Source organism: Delphinapterus leucas, chromosome 10 (genome assembly GCF_059928025.1).
Source record: "Delphinapterus leucas isolate spDelLeu-1000000601 "Yukka" chromosome 10, BTC_Dleu_Yukka2, whole genome shotgun sequence".
In the NCBI taxonomy this organism is placed as follows: domain Eukaryota; kingdom Metazoa; phylum Chordata; class Mammalia; order Artiodactyla; family Monodontidae; genus Delphinapterus; species Delphinapterus leucas.
Genome location: NC_143138.1, coordinates 53,773,969 through 53,798,179, shown reverse-complemented (window position 1 = coordinate 53,798,179; position 24,211 = coordinate 53,773,969). Strand labels below are relative to the sequence as shown.

Below are 24,211 nucleotides of genomic sequence, written 5' to 3'. Positions count from 1 at the left end.
GGGTCCGGATCGCAGGGGCTTCTGTCCCCATGGAATTGGGGTATGTCACCCTTCAGGTGCACATGAGTTCGCCAACGTGGAAGCTCTCCGAATCCCATACTGTCGGGATTTTATGGAGGCTTCCTCATGTAGGCATAATCAATTATACACTCTGTTTTTAGCTATGTTCTCCTCTCCGGGAGATGAGGGGTGTGGCTGGAAATTCCAAGCTTCTAATCCTGGTGACCAGCCCCCATTCAGGAGCCAGCCAGGAGCTCACTCAGAGTCACCTCAATAGAACAAAAGATTCTCCTATGGCTCTTATCACTTAGGGTTTTAGGAGCCCTGTGTCAGGACAGGATCAAAGACAAATAGTAAAACAAGAGATGCTCCTAGTGTTCTTATCACTTAGGAAATTACAACAGTTTTAGGAGCTGTGTGTCAGGAAATGGGGGCAGAGGCCAATATATATATTTTCCATTATCTCACAAGTACTATTTGACTTTTCTAAATATGTACATATTATTTCAATAAAACAAAAATTAATTTAAAAAGTAAAAAAAACAGGACTGGATGAGATCATGAGGTAGACAGAGAACAGAAGAACTCTAATACCTGAGCCAGGGCCCTTGCAATGTTTAGAGCTCAGGAAGATGATGAAGAGGGACCAGCCAAGTAGACAGAGGGAGCAGCCAGAATCACAGGAGGACTTAAGAGAGTGGTGGCCTGGAAACCAAGTGAAGGAAATATTTCAAGAAGAAGGGAATGGTCAAGCATGCCAAGTGCGATTAGTAAGACTGAAAATTCATGAAAAAGAATATAAATATGTATTCAAATATATATATCATTAATGTATATTATATTATTTAATATATTATATTATAATTATAATAATTATTGTATATAATTATCATTATAATATAGTTAATATAAAATTATTGTATTGTAATTGTAACATAATTATAATTATATATATTATATTATTAATATATGCAATATATATTAATGTATTATTCAAATATATATATATGAATCACTTTGCTGTACACCTGACAGTAACACAACATTGTAAATCAACTGTACTTCATACTTCAATTAAAAAGAAAAGAATGAAAATTGATCATTGAATTTGATACCATCAAGTGTAATCTTCAAGAGCAATTTTGTTGGAGTTGAAAGCCTCATCTAAGTGAGTTCTACAGAGTATAGTGAGAATGACAAGTAAAAACGGCAAGAACAGCGACTCACTGGTAAGGAAAAGAGGATGGGTATTTGTATGTCAACAGGGAGCTTTGTGCATCTAAGTGTGAGTCTGTGTGTATGGTTTCAAATGAAAATATTTGAATGTTGATGGGAATGACCTATTATGTTATAGGACAGGTATGTGATTTATATACATATATGCCTGAAATATACTCAAGTTAGACAGCATTAATCATTTAAAATGATCCTGGATTTAATTTGTTAAATTTTAAGATTTTTGCATCTATGTATAGTATAGCTTTGGAAGAATAAGCTAGTTTTCCTAAGAAAATTAGAAAGATATTTATTGTTTTCTGTGTTCAAAAGACACACAAAGATGTTAAGTTATTCATTAGATTGGCTGGACCAAGTGAAGAAATACAGGTAAGAGAATCCAACAAACTTGGGTCCTACTCCAGCTCTTTCACCGTAAGTGAAATTATAAAGCTGTTTAACACTGGGCAACATTACTTCTTTGAACCTCAATTTCCTTTTCTATAAAATGGTGTTAATATCTAACTCATATTGTTATTGAGGATTAAATAAGATAATTTTATTGTGTTCAGCATGGCACTTAAATATAGCTAAATGTTTCACTACCATTAAATGTAGTTACTATCATTAATGATCATCAGTTATTTTTTTCTTTAATGGTTTTTTCAATTTCTTCTATTAGTTATTGACCTACAAATGTTTTGTAGAAAACATTCTTCTTGAGTTAGTTTTTGTAGAGAGGTCTTTGGTTTTGTTATCAGGCTGGGAATTTTGAGCTCAATTATAAGCAGCAGTCCAAAAGCTAGCAGAGAGGGATAGAATGAGGCCAAGGAATGAAAGGGGTAATTGATGAACCAAAGTCCACAGGGAGATGGGGGAGGTGAGGCCAAGCACACAGATTTATGCATCAAACAAAAACGCACATCTACTGAGGCTGGCAGTAAGGGATGGATTGGTGTAATGGATGGTGTTAAATATGGAGGGAGGGAGGAAAAGGAGTTTCATGTTAAGTGAACATTCTAATTATTCAACAAAAAGCCTTTAACTTACATCTTATGGTCACAAACACTGTGAAACTGTATTTATTTCTCTAAACTATATTAATGTCACAGCATAGTATTGTACTTCAAAGTACTTACTTGTGATTGATGTAAAAAAACTAAAATGTGGGCCCTTCCTAGAGAAAGCAGTGTGGAAAAATATATAGACAACTGTACAACACATTGAGAGAAAGTAAAAGCCAAATTCATGAGCAAAAACCAAAGCATTTCAGCAAAGCACATCATCTTCAGGGTGTTCTCATCATACAGAAACAACAGAAGTTCTCTGTGGAAATAGGATCATGAAATATATACTATGGTTATGCTATATTTATTGAATAGACAATTTTACTCACAAAAATACTTACAGAATAGACATTGATTGTTTTATTATATTCAGACTAGTAAAACTAAACAAGCAAGAGAAAGTTTGTTAATTCATATGAGTATATCATGGTTAACGTGGCCACTTCTGAGGTTTCCTTGTGCATAGATTACCAAGCATCAAAATATCACATCTGCTACCAAAAAAAAAAAAAAAAGGCAGATAATAAGAGTGTAGCAACTAAATGTTAGCTGGGGAATAATTTCTTGTTATGAGTAAATTATGTTATAGGTCATATATTATACATGTTATATAACAGTATCTTTATCAACTAAATGTTAATTGGGGGTAAGTACTCTCTATGTAAGCTTAAGTTCTTATCAGTTTTACAGTTGTATGTGGTAAACAAGAAGATGAGCAATTAACCAGTGGAAGGAATGGATAAAAGATGAAGACATTTTGAATAATTGAGAAGAACAACCCCTTTCTTTGTACTTAACAGTAGGACTTTTTTTTAAACCCAGATTATAAGTATTTGATAAGTCTACTCATTTTCCATGTGTAGTGGTAGACTAAATGACATTCAACGCATGTCAAACCTTAAAGCTAATTTTAGAAAAGTGTCCTGTTATAATGGAAAAAGTATAGGATAAGGAGACAGGCAAAACTGGGTTCAAATTCTAGCTCAATTACCTACTATCTGGGTGACTTTAAACCAGTTATTTAAGTTGTCCAAGCCTGTTTCCTTAGCTAAAATTTGGGCCTCATAATACTTTCCTCACAAGGCTATTTTAAGGACTTAATAAAAATGATAGCTCTTATTAAGAGAAGAAAACCGATTTTTAAATTTTGAAAAATTGAAAATCAATTTTCTTTTTTGATATTTTCATATTTACTATTAACTGCTTTAAAAATCTTTTTTAAGTCCACTAAACCAGGCTCCATTTATTACAATTTCTAAAATCTTCAGGTAATTTTTCCTATAACGTTGGCATATATAACTTCATTATGTACTTCCTATATGTTGATTATTATAGGAAAAAAGTCATTTTTTTCATGGTATCTTTAGCAATAAAAGATAAATTACTTGTTCAAAGCTATATAGCTTGCTAAACTACTTTTGTTATAAGCAATTATCAACTTGTTATTTCTACTGTGGCAAATCATTTTGACCCACTAAACCCCATTTTAAAGCTTCAAATGGATTAATTCTGGCCTCACACACCATACTGAGGTAACTATTGCCGCATGACAAGTTACCCCAAAACTTAGTGGCTTAAAACAATGAACATTGATTATGTTATAGTTCATATGGGTGGCCAGGCCGAGCCACAATTTTTTTATGGCTGAGCCTTGGAAATCCACCTACCATCACTTCTGCCATATTCACAGACCAGACCTGATGCACTATGGGAAGGGGCTACACAAAGGTGGGAATACCTGGAGGTGAACATCACTGGAAGGCCATCTTGGATTCTTGCTGTTGCCCCACATACAGGAGTAAATGTTCTGAAGAGGTACTTTTAACAGTGAAACTGTTACTAAAGGCAGAGTATTTTGCCTTATATATAAAAATGCTCAACAGTTTATTGAACAGATAAAGATTCACTCTTACAACCTAAAGAGAAAACAATTAAGCAAATAGATCCATTGCCTTTTTTTTTTTTTGTCTGAGCTTGGATGCTGATTGGTTATTTTGTACAGTTTGGCCATCTATGTCTTTTAGATGGAGCTCAGCAAAAGTGAGGAAGATGGTTATACAACCGGGCACCTACGACAATGATGACACAATTGATCACTACAGGTTTCCACACTAAGGAGAGACAGAAAGAGGATATGGCAGGAAGTCTCCAAAGCACCTGGTAGCTTGGGTCTTGGGGTACAGTAATCAAGGAAGATGGTCTTTGGAGGACACCAGGGACATCACAGTAAGAGATAATGCTTGAAAATATACAACAACCAGCATATCATTTCTTCCTTATGAATGTCTTTCTAGTGGTGATATATGCATGGTCAGCATATTTTCAAGATTTCATCAGAAACACTCCCTCTTCCTTTTTACTACCATATACTCATTTGCAGGAAGCTGAGGGGACCCATCCCAAAACTCAGACCTGTGGAGATAACATTTATTTCAAAGAGCATCTCAAACTAAAGCCAGTCAGCCTGTGGAGGTACCAGAAATGAAATGATCAGTTTCCCAAAAGCCTCCATCTTGGGAATGATGCTGATAGCTCTCATCCATCCACAAATGGTGCTTAATAGATATTTTTGGATGAATAAATAGAAGAACGAATGAAAGTTCCCACATGTGAATTGAAGTTTTTAAACTATTTGATGGGAGACTGAGTCAACTAAAGATACGTAATACGGACTTATTCAGTGCATCTGCATAATGCCACTTCGTTCAGACCCAAGCTTCCTGCTGCTGTGCCCTCACTGTATGATGGAGGTGGATACCTTGGGGAAAAGCACCAAGTTCCTCTGGAAAGCCGAAGAGGCTGGCACGACGCTCTTTCTTTTGAATTCTAGCCCCAAAACAACGAAGTTTACTAATAGATGTATACTCACTATGAAATGGTGTCTCCTAAATGATTTATTATCTATCAACTCCAGTAGCAATAAAGAATAATTGCTGAACACCTGAAAGAAAGAGCTACCTTGCTTGTCTCAACCCCTGCTGGCACACAGCAGACACTCAGCAAACATTTCTTGAATGAATAAATGTTATGCCAACTGTTTTATCTGTTCTGCCAGTACAGTCTTCGTAACTAGTTAACCAGAATTTAAACTGGACTGTAAAGCTCTTAAATCTTTTGAAAGAGATAAGTGTTGCTTATGTGAAAAGGAGACAAAAACATAACCCAAACTAGAAATGTAGATTTGATAAGAAGCTTTAAGAACTTTAAGAAGAAGAATTGAATTAGCTAATGACAAGCTACATTGTAATTATGAATGCAGTTTATAACCAAAGACATTATAAAGTCAGGACAGAGAAGAAGTGGTTCAACCAATTACAGGAGCTTTGAAGTAAACCATTTCGACCTGGCCCCAGGTAAAACTATGAAACTGGTTTGGTCTGTGTGGTCCCCAAACTTCTCTTTCCTTCAACCCTTTTCCAGGCTAACAATACCTTCAGGTTTTCTCCACTCTCCCACTAACTTTTTTTTAACATTACAAGGAAAGTGCAATGGTGATAGGTTGAAATTAGCTCCAAAAATACCCCTAATCCATGTATTGTAGTGGCCTCAGGGCAAATTTCCCAGGCTATAGACAGTGAAGGCATCACCGATGAGTTGAAGTAAAATCCAGTATTTTTCCTAGAAGAAAGAGCTGGGATTTCTGGCCTTTATTTCCTACTTTTTTTCCAGAAGTGTGCTTGTTGAAAGCCCAGCTCCCTCCTCAAGTAGTGCAATTAGAACTTGACATGGATTGGTTAGGGGAGGCAGTGCAGAGAAGTATAGCCTCTTTTAAAATAAATTTATTTATTTTGGTTGTGTTGGGTCTTCACTGTTGCGCACGGGCTTTTCTCTAGTTGCGGCGAGCAGGGGCTACTCTTCGTTGTGGTGAGCAGGCTTCTCTTTGAGGTGGCTTCTCTTGTTGTGGAGCACGGGCTCTAGGCACGCGGGCTTCAGTAGTTGTGGCTCGCGGGCTCTAGAGCTCAGGCTCAGTAGTTGTGGTGCACGGGCTTAGTTGCTCTGTGGCATGTGGGATCTTCCCAGACCAGGGCTTGAACCTGTGTCCCCTGCACTGGCAGGCAGACTGTTAACCACTGCGCCATCAGGGAAGCCCTAGCCTTTTAAAATGTTCAGTGATTACAAAAGTTCTGGGGTTCAGGGACTATTCAATGTGTAATCAACAGCTCCTAAAAAAAATTTACTTAGATAAGAAGATAATTCAATGCAAACAGAATTGGGTATTTCTTTGGGCAATTTATTTAGAATCTTCTGCCCTTTCATGATTCAACCTGCCCTTTGTAAAACTATGAGTCACCATGATTCTCATTCTGACCAATATTTTTCTGCTTCACTGCTTGGGGGGGAATGAGTACTGCATTTTGAATCCAGCACATTTTATCTACTGTATCTAGTCTTAACTATTGAAAGAAATTGTGAAGACTTGATAAATTGCTATGCTACAGCATGACAAAAGGTAGCCTCCTAATACTGTGTGTATGGATTTGGCCTCTGGAACTGCTGCAGCCATCTTGTGACCATGAGGAAAGTGATTAAAGAAACTTTTGCTGAACCTTGAATATATGCATTCAGACTTGCTTACTGCACCCTGAGCTTGTAATATGGCAAAGAATCAGAGCAACTGCTTCCGCAGAAGAAGAAACCAGAGCAACTGGTTTTCAGAAAACTAGTCAGTCAGTAGAAAAGCGACCTGATAGGGAATTTGTGACTGTACTATCTAGACTCAACAAACTGACCTGGGGCATAGCAGTCAGCTGTGCCAAGCTCCACTATCACCAATCAACTTTGAACTGGCAATCGAAGTAGTTGTTGAAACCACGTAATCATTATTCTCTGTGAAAACTTGTGACTTCTGCCTTTATAGGTCCCCTCCTTGCCGTTGATCAGAGACACCATCTCAGAAGGCTGTATTCTCTCTTATATACCTATAAATGAGTAAATCCCGAAGACTTCACACTAAATTTGTCTCCAAAGTATTCTTTGCAATTTAACACTTACTCTGCCTCGGAATCTTTGTTTCTTTTGTTGGCAGGTCAAAACTGATACACCAAGAATGGCAAAGCAGGAAGACAGAAAAAACCTGGTTCCTTGATGATATCTGTATTTTACTAACTATGGAGCCTTCCTATCTCTGGACTTTTTGTTTTGTGATAAAATAAATTGCCTTTTTTGCTTAAGCCACATTGAGTTGGGTTTTCTGTTTACTTGTACCAAAAGTAAAATAAGTGATACACCTTTCATTGCTCTTTTAAAAATAGTGCTCCCACCCCAGAACACACTGCCCCCTCATCCTCCTTATTATGTAGTTATTTCTTTGTTTACTTGTTTATTGTCAATGTCTGCCACTAAAGTGTAAGCTCTACAAGACAGGGAACTTGGTCTGTTCAGATGCCTGCCTAGAAAGTGCTAGCACATTACGGATGCCCAATAATATTTGTTTAATAAATATTTGTTTAATTCATAGAATTGTATATCATCTTTGATTGGGTTTCCTAGAAGCAAAGCCTGAGAGAGGGATGCACAAGCATGTGATTTATTGGAGGAGTGCTCTTTGGAGAAAGGTAGTTCAAGGAGCAGGGTAAGGCAGGGAGAGGAACTCAGGAGGGATGTGGTCTCAGCTGAAGTTTATACTCAGCCTGATCCCTAGAGAGCTCTAGACTATGAATTGCACCACAGAGTTGGTTCCATTTTGAAACAAGGGGGCAAGATTTTATTTTTCACCCAAATTAATTAGTTATGAGTCATTAGCTATTGACTACGAGCTGCTTGGTTACGGTGGAGGGAAATGTTATCTCCTAGGCAACTCAGCTCCCATCCAACCAAAGGCAATTCTCCAGAGAAGGGGCAAACTGTGAGTAGTTAGTAGTCAACATTCACAGCAGCTGGGGGACGGGGGTATTGGGCTTGTAAAGGGAGTCTGGGTGGGACACCAACAGTGTTTACAATATATATCTAGAAAATAAAAACCCTAGAGAATGACTAAAAACTATTAGAAGCAATCATAGAATTCATCAAAACGGAAGGTTATACATTGAGTATATAAAAATCAGCAACATATCCCTAATTAATAACTATGAAAAAATCTAGTGGAAGAAGATATTTTATTTTAAAAACTATAAACTGATCAAATATCTAAGCATTCACAAACAAAAAATATATAGAATTTAAATGAAGAAAACTTCAAAATTCTATTTGGGGACATAAAAGAAGATAAGTAAATTGAAAGACAACATTTCTTGGATCAAGAGACTAAATATGTTAAGTATATAAATTCTTCTTCAGTTGTCATATAAATTCAATCCAATCCCAATTAAAATACAAAGGATATTTTTATCTTGAAAAATAGTTCTATAATTCATGGTAGCCAGGAAAATTCAAAACAAGGTATGGATGGTCCTACTACAAATTGATGCTGTAATAATTGAAGTACTTTAGAACTTGTAAAGAAATAGGTAGATCCATGGAATAGAATAAAGGGTCCAAAATAGATCCAAATATATATGGAGAGTTAGTTTGTGATAAAGGTGTCATGTCAAATTGATGAGGAATGAGAGATTATTATGTACATGGTATCAAAACAACTATATTATTATATATATGGGGAGGAGGACAAAAATACTGAATCCCTATCTCATTCTTTAAACCAAAGTAAATTCCAGAGGGAGCAAAGATGTTATGTAACTAATGAAACACAGAAACTTCTAGAAGAAAGCATGGGAACATATATTTGCTACTGTAGAAGAAGGAGCCTTACTAAGTAGTATCTAAAGTCCAAAAACCATAAATCATAAACAAAGTCAAGGGTCAAATGACTGAGAAAAATATTAACATGTCCATACTTTACAAAGAGCTCTTGTAAGGGCAGATAGTTCAGAGAAAAAGAAATACTAATGATCAATAAACTCATAAAGAGAGGCTTAACTTCATCCACAGTTAAAAAAAAAAATGTAGATCCAAAGAATGGAAGATATTTAACACCTTTTGGATTGGCAAAATTGAGAAGTTTAATGGTATCTAGTTCTAACAAATGTGTGGGAAGATGGGGAAACTCGCATAGGATTGGTGGTATTGTAACTAGTGGGACTTTTGTGAAGGTGATCTGGCAGTCACTACCAATGTAGAAAGCACATACCCTTGGCCTATCAAGCTCACTGCTAGAAATATTCCATAAGGCTATACCTGCAAAAGTTCATTAAAATAGGATGTATACAGATGTTCAATGAAGCATCATTTGTAACAACCACAAAAAAAAAACCTGGAAACAATCAAATTGCAATTAATAGGGTATTGTTTTAATAACTAATAGAGAGGGAATTCCCTGGTGGTCCTGTGGTTAGAACTCTGCACTTTCACTGCTGAGGGGCAGGGTTGGATCCCTGGTTGGGGAACTAAGATCCGGCAAGGCACATGGCAAAAAAAAAAAAAAAAAGAGAATATTCTGCAGTCTTTTTTTTTTTTTTTTAATTTAAAGTATGAAGTAGTTTAGTTTGTGCTGATACGGAAATTATATGCAAGTGGGATATTTGGTTTAATTAATTAGTCCCCTTATTACATTCACCACTCACAGATTAGAATATCAGTTAAATGAGTGTGTGATATTAAACTCCCTAAATATATCCTTTCAGTTCATTGCCTCAGCATTGTCATTTAAGTATCAGAGTACTGGCAAAGCAAAAGCCATCCCAGACTTGTATCTGGGGACAGAATACAACAGTGATTGAGAATACAGGATGTGTTGGTAATCTATTGCTACATAACAAATTACCCCAAAATATAGCGACTTCAACAATGAATATTTATTATCTCACAATTTCTGTGGATCGGAAATCTAGGAGTGGTTTAGCTGGATGGTCCTGGTTCAGGGTCTCTCATGAGGATACAGTCAAACTGTCAGCTCCGGCTGCGGTCATTTCAAGGCTCAAATAGGGCTGAAGAATCTGCCTCCGAGTTCTCTGCTGTGGTTGTTGGCAAACCTAAGCTCCTCGCTGGCTGTTGACCGGACGCCTGCATTCTTCACCATGCGGGACCCCGCCATGGGGCTGCGGGACATGGCAGCTGGACGTGGGTGTCTCCCAAAAAAGGGAGAGGCACCCAAGTCCAATCTCAGAAGTGACATAGCATCTCATATAGATACCAGGAGGCCGGGGGCGGGGGCCACCTTGGAGGCTGGCCATCAGACTCCAGGGTTTGAATCACTCAATAACCTTTGCCTCAGTTTATACATATGTAAAATGGGAATAATAATAGTATCTGCTTTTGACGACTAAAAGAGCTAATATATTTTAAAAGTTAAGAATGTATTTAAGATATTTATGAGTGAATTATAGGGCATGTGGCATTTGCTTTAAATACTCCAGAAAAAAAAAATTGAGGGAGGAGAATGATGGTGGTAAATAAAACATATATGGCAAAATGTTGATGATAATGATTTTTTTTCTTTTCTTTTTTTTTTTTTTTTGCGGTACGTGGGCCTCTCACTGTTGTGGCCTCTCCCGTTGCGGAGCACAAGCTCCGGACATGCAGGCCCAGCGTCCATGGCTCACAGGCCCAGCCGCTCCGCGGCATGTGGGATCTTCCCGGACCGGGGCACGAACCCGTGTCCCCTGAATCGGCAGGCGGACTCTCAACCACTGCGCCACCAGAGAAACCCCGATAATGATTTAAAGTGGGCGATGCACAGGGAGATCACCTCGGTGCTTTGTGACCACCTAGAGGGGTGGGAGGGAGATGCAAGAGGGAGGGGATATGGGGATATATGTATAGGTATAGCTGATTCACTTTGCTGTACAGCAGAAACTAACACAACATTGTAAAGCAATTATACTCCAATAAAGATGTTAAAAATAAATAAATAAAGTGGGCAATGCATACACAAAGGTTTTTTAATGATCTTTAATTTTTAAAAATTTTATTGATGTATAGCTGATTTGCAATGTTGTGTTAATTTCTGCTGTACAGCAAAGTGACTCAGTTATAGATATATATATTCTTTTTCAGATTCTTTTCCATTATGGTTTATCACAGGATATTGAATATAGTTCCCTGTACTATACAGGAGGATCTTATTGTTTATTCATAATGATCTTTATTTCTTAAGTTTAAAATTTCCCATAATAAAAAGTTACATAATTTTTTACATAAAATGTTTATAGCAGTACCTGGAACATAGTAAACAGTCAATAAATGCTGGTTATTATTTTTGGAAGGATGAATAAGCCAGATTTTTCTTTATTCAAGTGGTTTAATTTCTTACATACTGGGTCTTTATACATGTATAATTCTGGATGAAATAAGTTAACTTAGGTCTTTACAATGTTTCCTTAAAAATTATTGATCTATTCAGCTATAATCATTTGTCTATCAGGGCCCAAGTAATCTTTGCAGCTGCAAAAATGAAGATATAGTTTCCTATATCTTGTATGTCATAGTCCTATCCTATGAACCACAACAGGGAGCCCATGTCCAGAAACAAACTGAAAGTAACAAACTTCAAATTATCATTGACAAGAACAATCACCTGCTTAAAATGCACTTAATCACTAGGTGAAAGAAGTCTACTCTCCATTAACCTGGGGCTGTTTATCAGGTTATCCAGGAAAGGCGATAGGAAAAGAGTGCATCACAGGTCATATGAAGAGTGCAGTTCTGGGAAGATAACTGGGTAGGGCAAACTAGAGGAGCCCAAGGGAGACACTACCTATTTCAGACTGCCCCAGAGCGAGCATGAAAAATCACGCTAAGACACTGCTTATAATAGTTCATTAAAAACTGAGATTTGCCTCATTTTTATAATCTAGGACTCAATTGCATTAATTTTCAGCTTTCTAACCCATTTTTGGTGGAAGCTTTGTGAAATATGCCCAAGCTTGGCTATTTTGAGACAAACAAATTTTACACTTTTTTCATGTCTCCTGATCACTAAAACTTTTTTCTCTTATCTAAATCCTGCTTTTAATTACAGAATTATGGACTTTGGTCTTTTCTGTAGGATGCAATTTTCCTCTTAATAAATAGAAATTTTGTCAGTCTGTTTACAGATTTGGATCTGACTTGGTTACAGTAGAGCCCTTTTTGCAAACATTCAGCATATCAAGATCCAACTGTGGTGCACAACTGAATATGTAAAATACATCTTAAGTCTCTGTGCAATGTTACCTCCATTTATATTTAATAGACATTCACTGAAAGTAAACAGTGGGGGTACCACAATGTATAAGAACAGTGATGACTTGCACACAATTCTTGCACAAATGGCATTTCTGAGTCTGATCTATCTGCTCCCTACTATTCCCCCTTCTTTTTTTTCTTTTCTGTTTTTTTTTTTTTCTTTCTGGGAGGAGGGACAGCTATGACTAATACAGCTATGTCAAACTTGGGAATATCCTATCCTTTTACATTTTATAAATCATGCTTAAGTTTACAGAACAAAATCATAGGGATAGGATTTTCTCTTCCTGAGAGTAGCCAAGTGAAATGAACTTTTTATCCAGGTGACCAAATGCATTTAATATGTGGTTTCAGTATACCTGGTACTTACCAGAATGGAAATAGAGTTGTCTGCTTTTACACCCCCCCCAACCCCAAAATGAAGCCAACACTGTTATTAAAGGCTCTTTGAAGGAAGCTTATGCAGGATTCCCCTGGAGAGAGAACAGGAGGGATGGAATGGACCAGTTTAGTAGAGAGTGATGTAGGGGGACACAGAGAGTCCCCAAGGCTGAGGGAGGCATAGGATTTGGTGAGGTCAGTGGGGTGACCTGTGTTTAGCTTCTTAAAGCTCCTGAGAGGGTGTCACCCACACTTAATTGTGAAACACTGCAGCAACCTTCTACTGAAGAACCCTGAATAGGGCAGCTGGCTAATTGACCCTGGAATTGGCCATCGTTGCCCTTCTCTGGTGTGACCTTTGGCCTGATCTTGGCATCTCGTAAGATGTCATGGAGGAGGGAGATACTACTTTACCTTCCTTGAAGGGTAGTGTAGTGGGGAAGCTCAGAGAAGTGCCAGAATATAAATGCTGTCTAGTAGTTACAGAGGATAAGGCAAAGAAAGGCATCTTTTTCTTCAGATAGCAATTAGTTTACTGATTTAGAATTGTAAATGTAACACATGCTCATTGCAAAAATTAAGAAGATAATAGAAAAGTATAAACTCTGTGTAGCATTTCAATGGGATTAGTTGACAAATACTGATTGATAACCCGCTTTTTTCATCATAATATATTCTGGACATCTTTTCATGATAATGAATATCAATCTATGGCCACATAGTATTTCCTTTTGTAAATATGTCAAACTTAATGCCTCTTGATAGAAATGTAGATTGCTTGCAGAGACTTTTTGTATAGAACAGTGATACAATGAACATTGAACGTTGCACACTAATTCAATTATTTTCTTAGGATATATTTCTAAAATTGGAATTGTTGGGTCAAAGATTACAGAAATTTTTAGAATCTTAATGCTTACTACCAAGTTGTTCTCCAGAAGTTTAGTATCAATTTATATTTGAGCAACAAAGTATTAACAGTGTCTATTTTTTCCACATTCTAATTAATTCTGGGTATTATCATTTTTTAAATTAACAAATTCATTTCTTACTCAAAATGTTAAGAATCTTCCCAGTCCCAGATACCAGTGATACTTTTTAAAAAATGGATAAATATATACTTACATATATGTAACTGAATCACTTTGCTGTACAACTGAAACTAACACAACTTTGTAAGTCAACTATACTTCAATTTTAAAAAAAAGAACTAAAAAATGTATAAAATAGTAATAGTTGCTCAAACATTCAGCAAGGTAACTTTCAATAGATGCAATTCTCAGGCAATAAGCTTTAGTTAAGGAAAAAGTAACAAGTTAAAATTTTATTTGCATAACCTCTCATACAAAGCAGGGTATGCTATTACTCTGTAATGTTAGCTGTAAAGTAACTATGACAATACTTGGAATTCAAGAGCAATTTGGTATTGAGCCACTCTATATTGATCTTCTTTGTCCTAAATATAAAAGAACTTTGTCAAAATGTGGACCCAGGAAAGGACTCCAAAAACAGAAGTAACTATAATTTGTTCTTTCTTTTTGGTAGTTTATATATGTAAAAAAGTAAGTAGAGAGACTTCCCTGGTGGCGCAGTGGTTAAGAATCTGCCTGCCAATGCAGGGGACACGGGTTAGATCCCTGGTCAAGGAAGATTCCACATGCCATGGAACAACTAAGCCCACCACAACTACTGAGCCCACGTGCCACGGCTACCGAAGCCCGCGCGCCTAGAGCCTGTGCTCTGCAACAAGAGAAACCACTACAATGAGAAGCCCGCACACTGCAACGAAGAGTAGCCCCCACTCACCGCAACTAGAGAAAGCCCACACGCAGCAATGAAGACCCAACGCAGCCAAAAATAAATAATAAATTTAAAAAAATTTTAAACACTTAAAAAAAAAGTAAGTAGATATTTAGGCCAAATGATTAAATCTGAAAATTATAACTATTAACACCCACTTTAATGTCCAGTAAATGCTTTTTCAAAATTGTCTCAGATTGATGTAATTACATTAACTAAAACCACGTGCCTAGAATGGTTGTTGGGTTTCTTATTCTTCCCATAAGTGAGCACGGTCATTTAAAGAATTCAGACGGAGACCTTCAAGATGGCGGAGGAGTAAGACATGGAGATCACTTTCCTCCCCACAAATACATCAGAAATATATCTACATGTGGAACAACTCCTACAGAACACCTACTGAACGCTGGCAGAAGACCTCAGACTTCCCAAAAGGAAAGAAACTCCCCACGTACCTGGGTAGGGCAAAAGAAAAAAGGAAAAACAGAGACAAAAGAATAGGGACGGGACCTGCACCACTGGGAGGGAGCTGTGAAGGAGGGAAAGTTTCCACACACTAGGAAGCCCCTTTGCGGGCGGAGACTGTGGGTAGTGGAGGGGGAAGCTTCGGAGCTGCGGAGGAGAGCACAGCAACAGGGGTGCGGAGGGCAAAGCAGAGAGATTCCCGCACAGAGGATCAGTGCCAACCGGCACTCACCAGCCCGAGAGGCTTGTCTGCTCACCCGCTGGGTTGGGCGGGGGCTGGGAGCTGAGGCTCCGGCTTCAGTCAGATCTCTGGGAGAGGACTGGGGTTGGCGGCGAGAACACAGCCTGAAGGGGGCTAGTGCGCCACAGCTAGCCGGGAAGGAGTCCGGGAAAAGTCTGGAGCTGCCGAAGAGACAAGAGACTTTTTCTTCCCTCTTTGTTTCCTGCTGCGCGAGGAGAGAGGATTAAGAGGGCTGCTTAAAGGAGCTCCAGAGACGGACGCGAGCCGCAGCTAACAGCGCGGACCCCAGAGACGTGCATGAGACGCTAAGGCTGCTGCTGCCGCCACCAAGAAGCCCGTGTGCGAGCACAGGTCACTATCCACACCTCCCCTCCCGGGAGCCTGTGCAGCCCGCCACTGCCAGAGTCCCGTGATCCAGGGACGACTTCCCTGGGAGAACACACGGCGTGCCTTAGGCTGTTGCAACGTCACACAGCCCTCTGACGCTGAAGGCTTGCCCAGCATTCCGCACCCCTCCCTCCCCCCAGCCTGAGTGAGCCAGAGCCCCCTAAACAGCTGCTACTTTAACTCCCTCCGGTGTGAGCAAAGAACAGACGCCCTCAAGTGAATCTCTCCCAGCAGCCTCAGGAACAGCGGATTATAACTCCAAAATCAACTTGATGTACCCTGCATCTCTGGAATATCTGAATAGATGACAAATCATCCCCAAATTAAGGCGGTACAGCTTGGGAGCAACTGTAGACTTGGGGTTTGCTTTCTACATCTAATTTGTTCCTGGCTTTATGTTTATCTTAGTTGAGTATTTAGAGTTTATTATCATTGGTAGGTTTGTTTATTGATTTGGTTGCTCTCTTCTTCCTTTTTTTAAAATATATATATATTTTTTTCCTTTTTCTCTTTTTGTGAGTGTGTATGTGTATGCTACTTAGTGTGATTTTGTCAGTATAGCTTTGCTTTTACCATTTGTCCTAGGGTTCTGTCTGTCTTTTTTTTTAAGTACAATTTTTAATGTTTCTTATCATTGGTGGATTTGTTTTTTGGTTTGGTTGCTCTCTTCTTTCTTTTTTAAATTACTTTTTAATTTTTTAAATTTTTAATAATTATTTTACATTTCTTATTTTAAAAACTTTATTTTTTTCTTTCTTTCATTCTTTTTTTCTCCCTTTTCTTCTGAGCCATGGGGCTAACAGGGTCTTGGTGCTCCAGCCGGGTGTCAGGTCTGTGCCTCTGACATGGGAGAGCCGAGTTCAGGACATTGGTCCACCAGAGACCTCCCAGCTCCACATAATATCAAACAGTGAAAGCTCTCCCAGACATCTCCATCTGGATGCTAAGACCCAGCTCCACTCAATGACCAGCAAGCTACAGTGCTGGACACCCTATGCCCAACAACTGGCAAGATAGGAACACAACCCCACCCATTAGCAGAGAGGCTGCCTCAAATCATAATAAGGTCACAGACACCCCAAAACACACCATCGCACGTGGTCCTGCCTACCAGAAAGACAAGATCCAGCCTCATCCACCAAAACACAGGCACTAGTCTCCTCTACCAGGAAGCCTACACAACCCACTGAACCAACCTTAGCCACTGGGGGCAGACTCCAAAAACAATGGGAACTATGAACCTGCAGCCTGCAAAAAGGAGACCCCAAACACAATAAGTTAAGCAAAATGAGAAGACAGGGAAACACAGAACAGATGAAGAGGCAAGGTAAAACCCCACCAGACCAAACAAATGAAGAGGAAATAGGCAGTCTACCTGAAAAAGAACTAGGAATAATGATAGTAAAGATGATCCAAAATCTTGGAAATAGAATGGAAAAAATACAAGACATTTAACAAGGATCTAGAAGAACTAAAGAGCAAACAATGATGAAGAACACAATAAATGAAATTTAAAATTCTATAGAAGGAATCAATAACAGAATAACTGAGGCAGAGAAACGGATAATTGACCTGCAAGATAAAATAGTGGAAATAACTCCTGCAGAGCAGAATAAAGAAAAAAGAATGAAGAGAATGGAGGACAGTCTTAGAGACCTCTGGGACAACATTGAACGCACCAACATTTGAACTATAGGCGTCCCAGAAGAAGAAGAGAAAAAGAAAGGGACTGAGAAAATATTTGAAGAGATTATAGAGTTGAAAACTTCCCTAACATGGGAAAGGAAATAGTCAAGTCCAGGAAGCACAGAGAGTCCCATGCAGGATAAATCCAAGGAGAAACACACCAAGACACATATCAGTCAAGCTATCAAAAATTAAATACAAAGAAAAAATATTAAAAGCAGCAAAGGAAAAACAACAAATAACATACAAGGGAATCCCCATAAGGTTAACAGCTGATCTTTCAGCAGAAACTCTGCAAGCCAGAAGGGAGTGGCAGGACATAGTTAAAGTGATGAAAGGGAAAAACCTACAACCAAGATTACTCTACCCAGCACGGATCTAATTCAGATTTGACAAAGAAATTAAAATATTTACAGACAAGCAAAAGCTAAGAGAAGTCAGCACCACCAAACCAGCTTTATGACAAATGCTAAAGGAACTTCTCTAGGCAGGAAACACAAGAGAAGGAAGAGATCTACAATAACAAACCCAAAACAATTAAGAAAATGGTAATAGGAGTATACATATCAAAAATTACCTAAAAGGTAAATGGATTAAATGCTCCAACCAAAAGATATAGACTGGCTGAATGGATACAAAAACAAGACTAGTATATATGCTGTCTACAAAAGACCCACTTCACACCTAGGGACACATACAGACTGAAAGTGAGGGGATGGAAAACGATATTCCATGCAAATGGAGATCAAAGGAAAGCTGGAGTAGCAATTCTCAGACAAAATAGACTTTAAAATAAAGACTATTAGAAGAAACAAAGAAGGACACTACATAATGATCAAGGGATCAATCCAAGAAGAACATGTAACAATTGTAAATATTTATGCACCAACATAGGAGGACCTCAATTCATAAGGCAAATGCTAACACCCATAAAAGAGGAAATTGACAGTAATACAAACATAGTAGGGGACTTTAACACCCCACTTTCACCAGTGGACAGATCATTCAAAATGAAAATAAATATGGAAACACAAGCTTTAAATGATTCATTAAACAAGATGGACTTAATTGATATTTATAGGACATTCCATCCAACAGAATACACTTTCTTCTCACGGGCTCATAGAACATTCTCCAGGATAGATCATATCTTGGGTCACAAATCAAGCCTTGGTAAATTTAAGAAAACTGAAATCATATCAAGTATCTTTTCCGAACACAATGCTATGAGACTAGATATCAATTACAGGAAAAAATCTGTAAAAAATACAAACACATGGAGGCTAAACAATACACTACTTAACAACCAAGAGATCACTGAAGAAATCAAAGAGGAAATCAAAAAATACCTAGAAACAAATGACCGTGAAAACACTATGACCCAAAACCTATGGGATGCAGCAAAAGCAGTTCTAAGTTTATAGCAATACAGTCCTACCTCAAGAAACAAAAAAAATCTCAAATAAACAACCTAACCTTACACCTAAAGCAATTGAGAAAGAAGAATAAAAAAACCCAAAGTAGGGGCTTCCCTGGTGGCGCAGTGGTTGAGAGTCCGCCTGCCAATGCAGGGGACACGCGTTCATGCCCCGGTCTGGGAAGATCCCACATGCCATGGAGCAGCTGGGCCCGTGAGCCATGACCACTGAGCCTGCGCGTCTGGAGCCTGTGCTCCGCAACGGGAGAGACCACAACAGTGAGAGGCCCCGCATACCACACACACACAAAAAAAAACCCAAAGTAGCAGAAAGAAAGAAATCATAAAGATCATATCAGAAATAAATGAAGAAGAAATGAAGGAAACAATAGCAAAGATCAATAAAACTAAAATCTGGTTCTTTGAGAAGATAAACGACAGTGATAAACCATTCGCCAGACTCATCAAGAAAAAAAGAGAGAAACCTCAAATCAACAAAATTAGAAATGAAAAAGGAGAAGTAACAACCAACACTGCAGAAATACAAAGGATCATGAGAGATTGCTAGAAGCAACTCTATGCCAATAAAATGGACAACCTGGAAGTAATGGACAAATTCTTAGAAAAGCATGACCTTACAAGACTGAACAAGGAAGAACTAGAAAATATAAACAGACCAATCACAAGCACTGAAATTGAATCTGTGATTTAAAATCTAACAACAAACAAAAGCCCAAGACCAGATGGCTTCACAGGCGAATTCTATCAAACATTTAGAGAAGAGCTAACACCTATCCTTCTCAAACTCTTCCAAAGTAGAGCAGAGGGAGGAGCACTCCCAAGCTCATTCTATGAGGCCACCATCACCCTGATACCAAAACCAGAGAAGAATATCACAAAAAAATAAAACTACAGGCCAATATCACTGATGAACATAGATGCAAAAATCTTCAACAAAATACTAGCAAACAGAATCCAACAGCACATTAAAAAGATCATACACCATGATCAAGTGGGGTTTATCCCAGAAATGCAAGGATTCTACAATATACACAAATCAATCAATGTGATACACCATATTAACAAATTGAAGGATAAAATCCATACGATCATCTCAATAGAAACAGAAAAAGCTTTTGACAAAATTCAACACCCATTTATGATAAAACTCTCCAGAAAGTAGGCATACAGGGAACCTACCTCAACATAATAAAGGCCATATATGACAAACCCACAGCCAACATCGTTCTCAATGGTGAAAAACTGAAATTATTTCCTCTCAGATCAGGAACAAGACAAGGTTGCCCACTTTCACCACTCTTATTCAACATAGTTTTGGAGGTTTTTAACATAGCAATCAGAGAATAAAAAGAAATAAAAGGAATCCAAACCGGAAAAGAAGTAAAACTGTCACTGTTTGCAGATGACATGATACTATACTTAGAGAACCCTAAAGATGCCACCAGGAATCTCCTAGAGCTAATCAGTGAATTTGGTAGAGTAGCAGGATACAAAATTAATGCACAGGAATCTCTTGCATTCCTATACACTAATGATGAAAAATCTGAAAGAGAAATTAAGGAAATACTCGCATTTGCCATTGCAACAAAAAGAATAAAATACCTAGGAATAAACCTACCTAAGGAGACAAAAGACCTGTATGCAGAAAACTATAAGACACTGATGAAAGAAATTAAAGATGATACAAACAGATGGAGAGATATACCATGTTCTTGGATTGGTGGAATCAACATTGTGAAAATGACTGTACTACCCAAAGCAATCTACTATCTGATTCAATGCAATCCCTATCAAACTACCAATGGCATTTTTCACAGAACTAGAACAAAAATTTCACAATTTGTATGGAAACACAAAAGACCCCAAATAGCCAACGCAATCTTGAGAAAGAAAAATGGAGCTGGAGGAATCAGGCTCCCAGACTTCAAACTATACTACAAAGCTACAGTAATCAAGACAGTATGGTATTGGCACAAAAGTAGAACTATAGATCAATGGAACAGGATAGAAAGCCCAGAGATAAACCCACGCACATATGGTCATCTTATTTTTGACAAAGGAGGCAAGAATATACAAAGGAGAAAAGAGAGCATGTTCAATAAGTGGTTCTGGGAAAACTGGACAGCTACATGTAAAAGAACGAAATTGCAACACTCCCTAACACCATACACAAAAATAAATTCAAAATGATTAAAGACCTAAATGTAAGGCCAGACACTATAAAACTCTTAGAGGAAAACATAAGCAGAACACTCTATAACATAAATCACAGCAAGATCCTTTTTGACCCACCTCCTAGAGAAATGGAAATAAAAACAAAAATAAACAAATGGGACCTAATGAAACTTTAAAGCTTTTGCACAGCAAAGGAAACCATAAACAACATCAAAAGGCAACCCTCAGAATGGGATAAAATATTTGCAAATGAAGCAACTGACAAAGGATTAACCTCCAAAATTTACAAGCAGCTCATGCAACTCAATATCAAAAAAACAAAGAACCCAATCCAGAAATGGGCAGAAGACCTAAACAGACATTTCTCCAAAGAAGATATACAGATTGCCAACAAACACATGAAAGAATCCTCAACATCACTAACCATTAGAGGAATGCAAATCAAAACTACCATGAGGTATCACCTCACACCAGTCATAATGGCCATCATCAAAAAATCTAGAAACAATAAGTGCTGGAGAGGGTGTGGAGAAAAGGAAACCCTCTTGCACTGTTGGTGGGAATGTAAATTGATACAGCCACTATGGAGAACCATATGGATGTTCCTTAAAAAACTAAAAAGTAGAACTACCATGTTACCCAGCAATCCCACTACTGGGTATATATCCTGAGAAAACCATAATTCAAAGAGTCATGTACCACCATGTTCATGGCAGCTCTATTTACAATAGCCAGGGCATGGAAGCAACCTAAGTGTCCATCGCAGATGAATGGATAAAGAAGATGTGGCACATATATATAATGGAATATTATTCAGCCATAAAAATAAACGAAATTGAGTTATTTGTAGTGAGGTGAATGGATCTAGAGTCTGTCATACAGAGTGAAGTAAGTCAGAAACAGAAAAATACCATATGCTAACACATATATATTGGATCTTAAAAAAAAAAAAAAGAGTTCTGAAGAACCTAGGGGCAGGACAGGAATAAAGACGCAGACGTAGAGAATAGACTTGAGGACACGGGGTGGGAGGAAGGGTAAGCTTGGGCAAAGTGAGAGAGTGGCATGGACTTACAAATATTACCAAATGTAAAATAGATAGCTAGTGGGAAGCAGCCACATGGCACATGGAGATCAGCTCAGTGCTTTGTGACCACGTACAGAGGTGGGATCGGGAGGGTGGGAGGGAGATGCAAGCGGGAGGAGATATGGGGATATATGTATATGTATAGCTGATTCACTTTGTTATAAAGCAGAACCTAACACACCATTATAAAGCAATTATACTCCAATAAAGATGTTAAAAAAAAGAATGTATAGTGATGCAAATTATAATCTGTTTAAGTCAGAAAGTTAGAAAACTAGAGTGATTTACTTAAACTTTTTGAGATTTGTTTCAATTTAATGAATTAATCAATTACTCAATAGCTCACCTTAAATAGAAGTATATGAATCATTAGTCTTTCTGTGTCACAAACAAAACAAGCTACAATCTTTTTATTAATATAAAATTCCTATGATATAAAATTCATTATATGAAAGTGTACAGTTCAGTGGTGTTGAGTATATTCACATATTGTGCAACCATCCCCACTGTCTAATTCCAGAACATTTAAATCATGCCCAAAAGAAACTCCATGCCTTTTAACAGTTAATCCTGGTTCCCTCTTCCCTTGGTCCCTGGCAACCACTAATCTACTTTCTATCTCTATGTATTTGCCTATCTGGACATTTCATGTACATGGAATCATACAATATATGACCTTTTAAAGATAACAGCTTTACTGGTACATAATTGAAATACCATACAATTCACATATTTAAAGTGTAGAATTTAATAGTTTTTAGTATATTTACAGATATATGTAACCATCATAAAGGTTAATCTTAGAATATTTTCATCACCCCCAGAAGAGATTCTGTACCTTTTAGCTATGATCCTCCTATCCAGCTATTCCTCCCAGCCCAAACAATCAATAATCTATCTTCTGTCCCTGTAGATTTGCCTATTCTGGACATTTCATATAAATGGCATCATACAATATGTGATCTTTTGTGACTATTTTCTGTCACCTACATGTTATTATCTGACTTTTTTTTATTATAGCCATCCTAGTGGTTTTGATTTGCATTTCCCTGATGACTAATTATGTTGAGTATCTTTTCATGTGCTTATTGGCCATCTGAATATCTTCTTTGGATGTCTATTCAGACTCATTGCTGTTTTTAAAAATGGGTTTTATGTCTTTATTATTGAGTTTTAAGAGTTCTTTGTATATTCTAGATATAAATCCGTAATTAGACATATGATTTACAAGTGTATGCTCCCATTCTGTGGGTTGTCTTTTCACTTTCTTGGTAGTGTCACTTGAAGCATGACACTAGAAGTTTTCAATTTTGATAAAATCTATCTTTTCTTTTGTTGCTTATGCTTTTTGTGTCATATCTAAGAATCCATTGCTAAATCTGAGGTTATGAAAATTTACTACTATGTTTTCTAAGAACATTGTAGTTAACAGCTCTTACATTTAGGTCTTTGATCCATTTTGACTTAATTTTTGTAAGTGATGTGAGATAGGGATCCAACTTCATTCTTTTGCATGTGGATGTCCAGGTGTCTCAGCACCAGTTGTCGAAAACACTTTTGTTTCTCCCATTGAATAGTCTTGGCATGCTTGTCGAATTTCAATCAACCAATGATGTATATGTTTATTTCTGGGTCTCAATTCTATTCCATTGTTCTCTATGTCTGTCCTTATGCCAATACCATACTGTCTTGGCTACGGTTTTTAAATTGGGAAGTGTGAGTCCTCCAACTTTGTTCTTCTTTTTCAAGATTCTCTTGTCTATTATGGGTCCCTTGAAATTTTATATGAATTTTAGAATCAGCTTGTCCATTTCTGCAAAAAAAGAAAAACAGAATTTTGATAGGGATTGCATTGAATCTGTAGATCAATTTGGGGAATACAAAACAAAATTTTAAAATAACTTTAGCTTACTAGGTCATGGCAGACTGTTTGCAAAGATAGCCACAGTTATACTCTTTCCCATACCTATGGATAGATGCTATGATATTTTAGTTCCTCCCATCAAATGGTGGAATCTATTTCCCACCACTTGAATTCAGGCTGGCCTTTTGACTTTGACCAAAAAGAATGAGGTAAGAGTGACATTGTGCTAGGCTTAAAGATACCT

The 24,211-nt window shown here is 37.7% G+C and overlaps 1 long non-coding RNA gene across 2 annotated transcripts in view; it reads left to right on the top strand.

Annotated features, from left to right (window-relative positions):
• LOC149748237 (uncharacterized) overlaps window positions 1-10,923 on the top strand; it is a 28,618-nt gene extending 17,695 nt beyond the window's left edge. Inside the window, exon 2 of one of the 2 annotated variants that reach the window (XR_016394677.1) lies at window positions 7,309-10,923. This is a non-coding gene — a long non-coding RNA (uncharacterized LOC149748237). Of the gene's footprint in view, window positions 1-7,140 lie in introns of both variants that reach the window. The other variant, XR_016394676.1, reaches the window with a different exon arrangement.
• Window positions 10,924-24,211: the final 13,288 nt, after the last annotated feature.